This window comes from Sapajus apella, unplaced genomic scaffold (assembly GCF_009761245.1).
Source record: "Sapajus apella isolate SASKATOON/1434 unplaced genomic scaffold, GSC_monkey_1.0 scaffold174, whole genome shotgun sequence".
NCBI lineage: Eukaryota > Metazoa > Chordata > Mammalia > Primates > Cebidae > Sapajus > Sapajus apella.
This window is the reverse complement of record NW_022437114.1, coordinates 704,211-711,486: the sequence shown is the minus strand read 5'-3', so window position 1 is coordinate 711,486 and position 7,276 is coordinate 704,211. Positions and strand designations below refer to the sequence as shown.

General features: G+C 48.0%; 1 non-coding gene across 1 annotated transcript; it reads right to left on the bottom strand.

The window, feature by feature from the left end:
- Positions 1-599: 599 nt before the first annotated feature.
- Positions 600-730, bottom strand: LOC116542848. Its single transcript, XR_004265374.1, has one exon. It is a non-coding gene; the product is annotated as a small nucleolar RNA SNORA24 (small nucleolar RNA).
- Between the last annotated feature and the right edge of the window lie 6,546 nt (positions 731-7,276).

Sequence of the window (7,276 nt, the reverse complement as noted above, 5' to 3'; positions counted from 1 at the left end):
TTTGTATCTGCTAATTCTGATAACCTAGATGAGACATGTCCAGGGAGGTCATGCTGAACAGTCTATTGGGAAGAGGAAAAGTAAAAGATATTACTCCTCAGTCCCTTTCTGAATCCTCAGCCTTGATGGTCAGAGTTTACTCATGGGAATGTTCACTCCCCTCATTTCTATGTCATGTTACCTGGCTCATCTGGGCAGTCACTGGAAGCCAAAGCCTCTGGGTCCACTCAGGCTGGACCCGGGCACTGATGTTGCTGCAGCTGCCGCTGAGGCAGCCCCTGGGTGCAGCTGTGACTTTCCACTCAGCAAGTGGTGAAGGCCTAAAAGTGGGGTTGAGGGACTAAGAGGGAGTGGGAGGGGAGCAGATAGCTTCTGAAACGGCTGAATGTGGATTCCCAAAATTGTGTCACTCTGACAAGTCCCTCTTCATTTCCTTGTTTTCCTCTATTTTGACTTGGATTCTGCTATGGTCTGAATGTTGGTGCCCCTTCCCAAAATTTCTATGTTGGAACTCCTTTTTTTTTTCCTAGAAACATTTGAACAATAGTTTAGAAAAGTTTGCCCAGTAACCTGAAACCCTCCAGGCTTTTAATGGTGAAGAATGTTACTTGTGCAGGTCAGACTCTGATACCAATGAAATGGTAACAGCTTTGTCAACAAACAAGAATGTGCTCTTCCATGGCTAGGAAGGGCGACTGCCACAGCTGACAGGTTCCAAAGATAAATGGAGACTATGTTGGAACTTAACCATCAAGGTGATGGTATTAAGATGGTATTAATCACCTTTGGGAGGTGATTAGGGCTCTACCCTCATTAATGAGATCAGTGGCTTTACAAAGGGCTTGAGGGAACTTGATCATCCCTCCTGCTCCCTCTGCTGTGGGAAGACTCAGCCAGAATGCACCATTTTGGAAGCAAAGAACAAGCCCTCACCAGACACTGAATCTTCCAGTGCTTTGATCTTGGACTTCTCAGCTGCCAGAACTGTGAGGAATAAATTTCTATTGTTTAGCCGGGTGCAGTGGCTAACGCCTGTAGTCCTAGCACTTTGGGAGGCCAAGGCGGGCAGATCACCTGAGGTCAGGAGTTCAAGACCAGCCAGGCCAACATGGTGAAACCCCGTCTCTACTAAAATACAAAATTAGCCGGGCGTGATGGCAGGTGCCTGTAATCCCAGCTACTCCGGAGGCTGAGACGGGAGAATTAGCTGAACCTGGGAGATGGTGGTTGCAGTGAGCTGAGATCACGCCACTGCACTCCAGCCTGAGTGGCTGAGCAAGACTCAGTCTCAAAAACAAAAAATTTTCTATTGTTTATAAATGACCCTGTCTAAGGCATTTTGTTACAGCAGCAGGCATGGCAAAAGACAGCTTCACTCTCAGGTAGGTTCTCTCAAAGTGACGAGAAGTCCCCCAACAATTCTAGACATGCTTTAATCTGTCTTCATGCTCCTTACATCCTAAAAAAATCCAGTGAGTCTTATTGGCCCTGATTGCCCTGGTTGTGGTCAACTGCCCCTCTTCCAAAAGAGTCACTGTGGGCAGAGGGGTGCAATGCAGCCTGTGTGCAGGAAGGCTCTAGAAAGCAGTTGTGGCTAGTGTGGCACAAGGAAGAGGAAGGATAGAAGATTACATGTTCGTGTGCTATATGGTTGTCTTCTTGCTGGTGTTCCCCCGGCCACACACACAGAACTGGGAGCTCCTGATGCACTGGTTCATCTCTGGGTCCCTATGAGTCATACTCTGGAAGCTAAAAATTGATTTATTCACTTTGGATAAATGAATAGACAAACCTTCATTTCCTTTATAGTACCTAATAGAAAAGTGCCTCCGGTCACCACATGAAATTTATCCCACCTGGCAACTGACACGTAATGTGAGTTGTTCCCTCGTAATGTAAAGGAGCACTTTATTTTTTATTTTATTTTATTTTATTTTTTTGAGACAGAGTCTCGCTCTATCACCAGGCTGGAGTGCAGTGGCGCAATCCCGGCTCACTTCAACTTCCATTTTCCGGTTTCAAGCAATTCTCCTGCCTCAGCCTCCCAAGTAGCTGGGACTACAGGCACGCACCGGCTAATTTTTGTACTTTTAGTGGAGACGGGGTTTCACCATGTTGGCCAGGATGGTCTCGATCTCTTGACCTCGTGATCCGCCTGCCTTGGCCTCCCAAAGTGCTGGGATTACAGGCGTGAGCCACCGTGCCCGGCCAGGAGCACTTTCTTTAGCACTTTATTTGTTTTTAAGTTGGTTAGTTGTTTATTTTGAAAGACGGAGTCTTGCTGTATTGCCCAAGATGGACTCAAACTCCTGGGCTCAAGTGATCCTGCTGCCTCAGCCTCTGGAGTAGCTGGGACTACAAGTACGTCCCACTGCATCTGGCTGAAGGAGTGCTTTATAAATCACTTACACATCTGATTCTCACAGGATCTCAGAGGTAGCGTTTATCATCACCATTTTATTTATTTATTTATATTTTTTTGAGATGGAGTCTCACTGTCACCCAGGTTGGAGTGCATTGGTATGACCTTGGCTCACTGCAACCTCTGCCTCCTGGGTTCAAGCGATTAGCCTGCTTTAGCCTCCCAAGGACTATAGGCAGGCACCACTACACCTGGCTAATTTTTTTTGTTTTTTTTTTTTTTTTTTTTTTTTAAGACGAGGTTTCACCATGTTGGTCGGGCTGGTCTTGAACTCCCGACCTCAGGTGATCCGCCCGCCTTGGCCTCCAAAGTGCTTGGATTACAGGCGTGAGCCACCGCGCCCGGCTTTTTTTTGTATTTTTAGTAGAGATGGGGTTTCACCATGTTGGACACGGTTGCTCTCAAACTCCTTACCTCAGGTGCTCTGCCCACCCTGGCCTCCCAAAGTGCTGGGATTACAGGTGTGAGCCACCACACCCGGCCCATTTTATTATTTTACTTTCGAGACACGGTCTTGCTCTGTTGGCTAGGCTGGGTATAGTGGTGCGATCTTGGCTCACTGCAACCTCTGTCTCCCAGGTTCAAGTGATTTTCGTGTCTCAGCCTTCTGAGTAGCTGGGATTACAGGCCTGTGCCACCACACCTGGCTAATTTTGGGGTTATTATTATTATTATTATTTTTGAGATGGAGTTTTTCTCTTGTTGCCCAGGCTAGAGTGCAGTGGTACAATCTCGGCTCACTGCAACCTCTGCCTCCCAGGTTCAATTGATTCTCCTTCCTCAGCCTCCTGAGTAGCTAGTACTATAGGCGTGCACCATCATGCCCTGCTAACTTTTGAATTTTTAGTAGAGATAGGGTTTTGCCATGTTGGCCTGGCTGGTCTCGAACTCTTGACCTAGGGTGACCTGCCCACCCTGGCCTCCCAAAGTGCTGGGATTACAGGCATGAGTCACCGTGCCTGACCATATCCCCACCATGGGAAGTGAGGAGCCCAGAAAGCTCAAGTGAATTGCTCTGACACAGGTGCTGACACTGGGTGCTGAAGATCAGGAGAAGTTACCAAGGATGAAAGACTATGGTGCAGCATGTTGGGACAGCCAGCAAGTGACTTCTGGAATAATAAAAACTGCCAAGAAGAAAACCTTGGAAAAATTGTCCACTTTATTTATTTACTGAGATGGAGTCTCGCCCTATTGCCCAGGTTGGAGTGCAGTGGCGTGATCTCAGCTCACTGCAACCTTCGCCTCCCTGGTTCAAGCAATTCTCTGCCTTAGCCTCCCAAGTAGCTGGGATTACAGGCGCCTGCCACCACACTCGGCTAATTTTTATATTTTTAGTAGAGATGGGGTTTCACCATTTTGGCCAGGCTGGTGGTCTTCAACTCCTGACCTCATGATCCAACCTCCTCAGCCTCCCAAAGCACTGGGATTACAGGCATGAGCCACCACACCTGGCCAAAATTGTCCATATTAAAGCAGCAAAACCTAGCTAGGCACAGTGGCTCACACCTGAAATCCCAGCAATTTGGGAGGCCAAGGTGGGAGGACAATTTGAGCCCAGGGGTTAGAGACCATCCTGGGCAACACAGTGAGACCCCATCTCTACAAAAATTAAAAAATTAGCTTGATGTGGTGGCATGAGCCAGTAGTTCCAGCTACTTGGGAAGTTGAGGCAGTAGGATCACTTGACGCCAGGAGTTTGAGGCCAGGCTGGGTCACACAGTGAGACCCTATCTCTACCAAAAAACAAAAAAAAAATTAACCAGGCATGGTGATGCGTCTGTGGTTCCAGCTACTTGGGAGGCTGAGACAGGAGAATCACTTGAGCCCAGGAGGTTGAAGCTGCAGTGGGCTATGATCATAGTACTTGCGCTCGAGCCTGGGTGACAGAGCAAGACCCTGTCTCAAAAACAAATAAATACTTAAAAAGTAATACAGTAGGCCAGGCACGGTGGTGGCTCATGCCTGTAATCCCAGCTACTTGGGAGGCTAAGGCGGGTGGATCATGAGGTTAGGAGATCAAGACCATCCTGGTCAACATGATGACCAAAGTGCTTAGATTACAGGTGTGAGCCACCGCGCCGGGCCTCTGGCCACCTCTAAGTCACCTCTCCTCACCTTCACCTCCATCACTGTTCTGTAACACTGTTTTATTGTCTGCATCTCATTGATCACATTACAGATTTTTTTTTTTTTTTTGAGATGGAGTCTTGCTCTGTTGCCCAGGCTGGAGGGCAGTGGCGCGATTTCAGCTTACTGCAACCTCCGCCTTCCAGGTTTAAGCGATTCTCCTGCCTCAGCCTCCTGAGTAGCTAGGATTACTGGCGCCCACCACCATACCCTAATTTTTTTTTTTTTTTTTTTTTTTTTTTTTTTTTTTTGAGACGGAGTTTCACTCATGTTACCCAGGCTGGAGTGCAATGGCGCGATCTCGGCTCACCGCAACCTCCGCCTCCTGGGTTCAGGCAATTCTCCTGCCTCAGCCTCCTGAGTAGCTGGGATTACAGGCACGTGCCACCATGCCCAGCTAATTTTTTGTATTTTTTAGTAGAGACGGGGTTTCACCATGTTGACCAGGATGGTCTCGATCTCTTGACCTCGTGATCCACCCGCCTCAGCCTCCCAAAGTGCTGGGATTACAGGCTTGAGCCACCGCGCCCGGCAATTTTTTTTGTATTTTTAGTAGAGACAGGGTTTCACCATCTTGGCCAGGTTGGTCTTGAACTCTTGACCTCATGATCTTCCTGCCTCAGCCTCCCAAAGTGCTGGGATTTACAGGCATGAGCCACTGTGCCCCACGATCACATTATGGATTTTTTTTAAACTTAAAATATTTGATAGTTAATGAAATATCAAGGTTGAAACTTAAACATATATAAACTTACATCCACAGAAAAACCTAGCTCCATTTCCTGTCCCATTATCAGGTATAGTATAGTAGCTTTGTGGTATGTCAACTAAGCTACACTTATCAGAATTCTCTTCTCTAATAGCAGTGATTTTTTTTTTTTTTGAGACAAAGTCTCATTCTGTTGCCCAGGCTGGAGTGCAATGGCACAATCTCAGCTCACTGCAACCTCTGCCTCCTAGGTTCAAGCAATTCACCTGCCTCAGCCTCCCAAGTAGCTGGGATTACAGGTGTCCGCCACCACGCCTGGCTACTTTTTTTGTATTTTTTTAATAGAGATGGGGGTTTCACCATGTTGGCCAGGCTGGTCTTGAACTCTTGACCTCAGGTGATCCACTCGCCTCAGCCTCCCAAAGTACTAAAATTACAGGCATGAGCCATCATGCCCGGCTGATATTTTTAATACTGTGAAGGTCATGCAGCATGCCAGGCACTGGGGCAGCTCATACATTGTGTCACTAGACTTGTTGGCAAAGGGTGCCAACCCAGAAGTGCATCCCCTACAGCCCCCACCAGCTCTCCTCCTTTGGCTTCTCTGAATCCTGGTCTGAGTATGTGTGTAGCTCTGGATGAAAAGTTTGGATTCTGCTGCTGCTCACCCATTCATGTAATCTCAGCACTTTGGGAGGCTGAGGAGGGCAGATTACTTGAACTCAGGAGTTCAAGCCCAGCCTGTCCAATGTGGTGAAACCCCATCTCTACTAAAAATATAAAAATTAGCCAGGCATGGTGGCAGGGGCCCATATGATGTCACCAATGCTGGTGCCATCATAGCTCACTGTAACCTCTGCCTGCCAGGCTCAATCATCCTCCCACTTCAGCCTCCTGAGTACCTGGGGGCCCCACCACACCTGGGTAATTTTTAAAATTTTTAGTAGAAATGAGGTCTCGCTATGTAGCTTAGGCTAGTCTGGAACTCTTGAGCTCAAGCAATCCTCCTGCCTTGGCTTCCTAAAGTGCTGGGATTACAGATGTGAGCCACAACTCCTGGCCTCAAGTATTCATTTACAGCAACACAAAATGGACTAAGATGCTATCCCTCTGTCAAGGTTCCAATCTCTTTCTCCCTCTGGCCTCTCAACCTCATCCAAATAATACCAGGTCTAGCCCATGACCCATTTATTTCAATAAGCAACAATCCCTACCTTTCCCTCCCGACCCAACCTCATATCCAGTCCCAGTTTAGGCTTCCTCCCTGCTCACCTAGTCCCTGAACCTCCAGCCTCACTTCCTGCAAGATACCAAGTTACTACAGGACTTTTTTTTTTTTTTTTTGGACGGAGTTTCGCTCTTGTTACCCAGGCTGGAGTGCAATGGCGCGATCTCGGCTCACCGCAACCTCCGCCTCCCGGGTTCAGGCAATTCTCCTGCCTCAGCCTCCTGAGTAGCTGGGATTACAGGCACGTGCCACCATGCCCAGCTAATTTTTTGTAGTTTTAGTAGAGACGGGGTTTCACCATGTTGACCAGGATGGTCTCGATCTCTTGACCTCGTGATCCACCCGCCTCGGCCTCCCAAAGTGCTGGGATTACAGGCTTGAGCCACCGCGCCCGGCTACTACAGGACTCTTAAAACAGCTGTGATTGGCTGGGTGTGGTGGCTCATGCCTGTAATACCAAGGCGGGTAGATCACGAGGTCAGGAGTTTGAGACCAGCCTGACCAACATGGAAAAGCCCCCGTCTCTACTAAAAATACAAAATTAGCCAGGTGTGGTGGCACATGCCTATAATCCCAGCTACTCAGGAGGCTGAGAGAGGAGAATCTCTTGAACCCAGGAGATGGAGGTTGCAGTGAGCTGAGATCGCACCACTGTATTCAGCCTGGGCAACAAGAGTGAAACTCCATCTCAAAAACAAACAAACAAAAAAACCCAGCTGTGATCCTGTCATTTCCCTGACAACTCTGGGATCTGTTCCCACCCACCTGTTCTACTGAAGATGTTTTT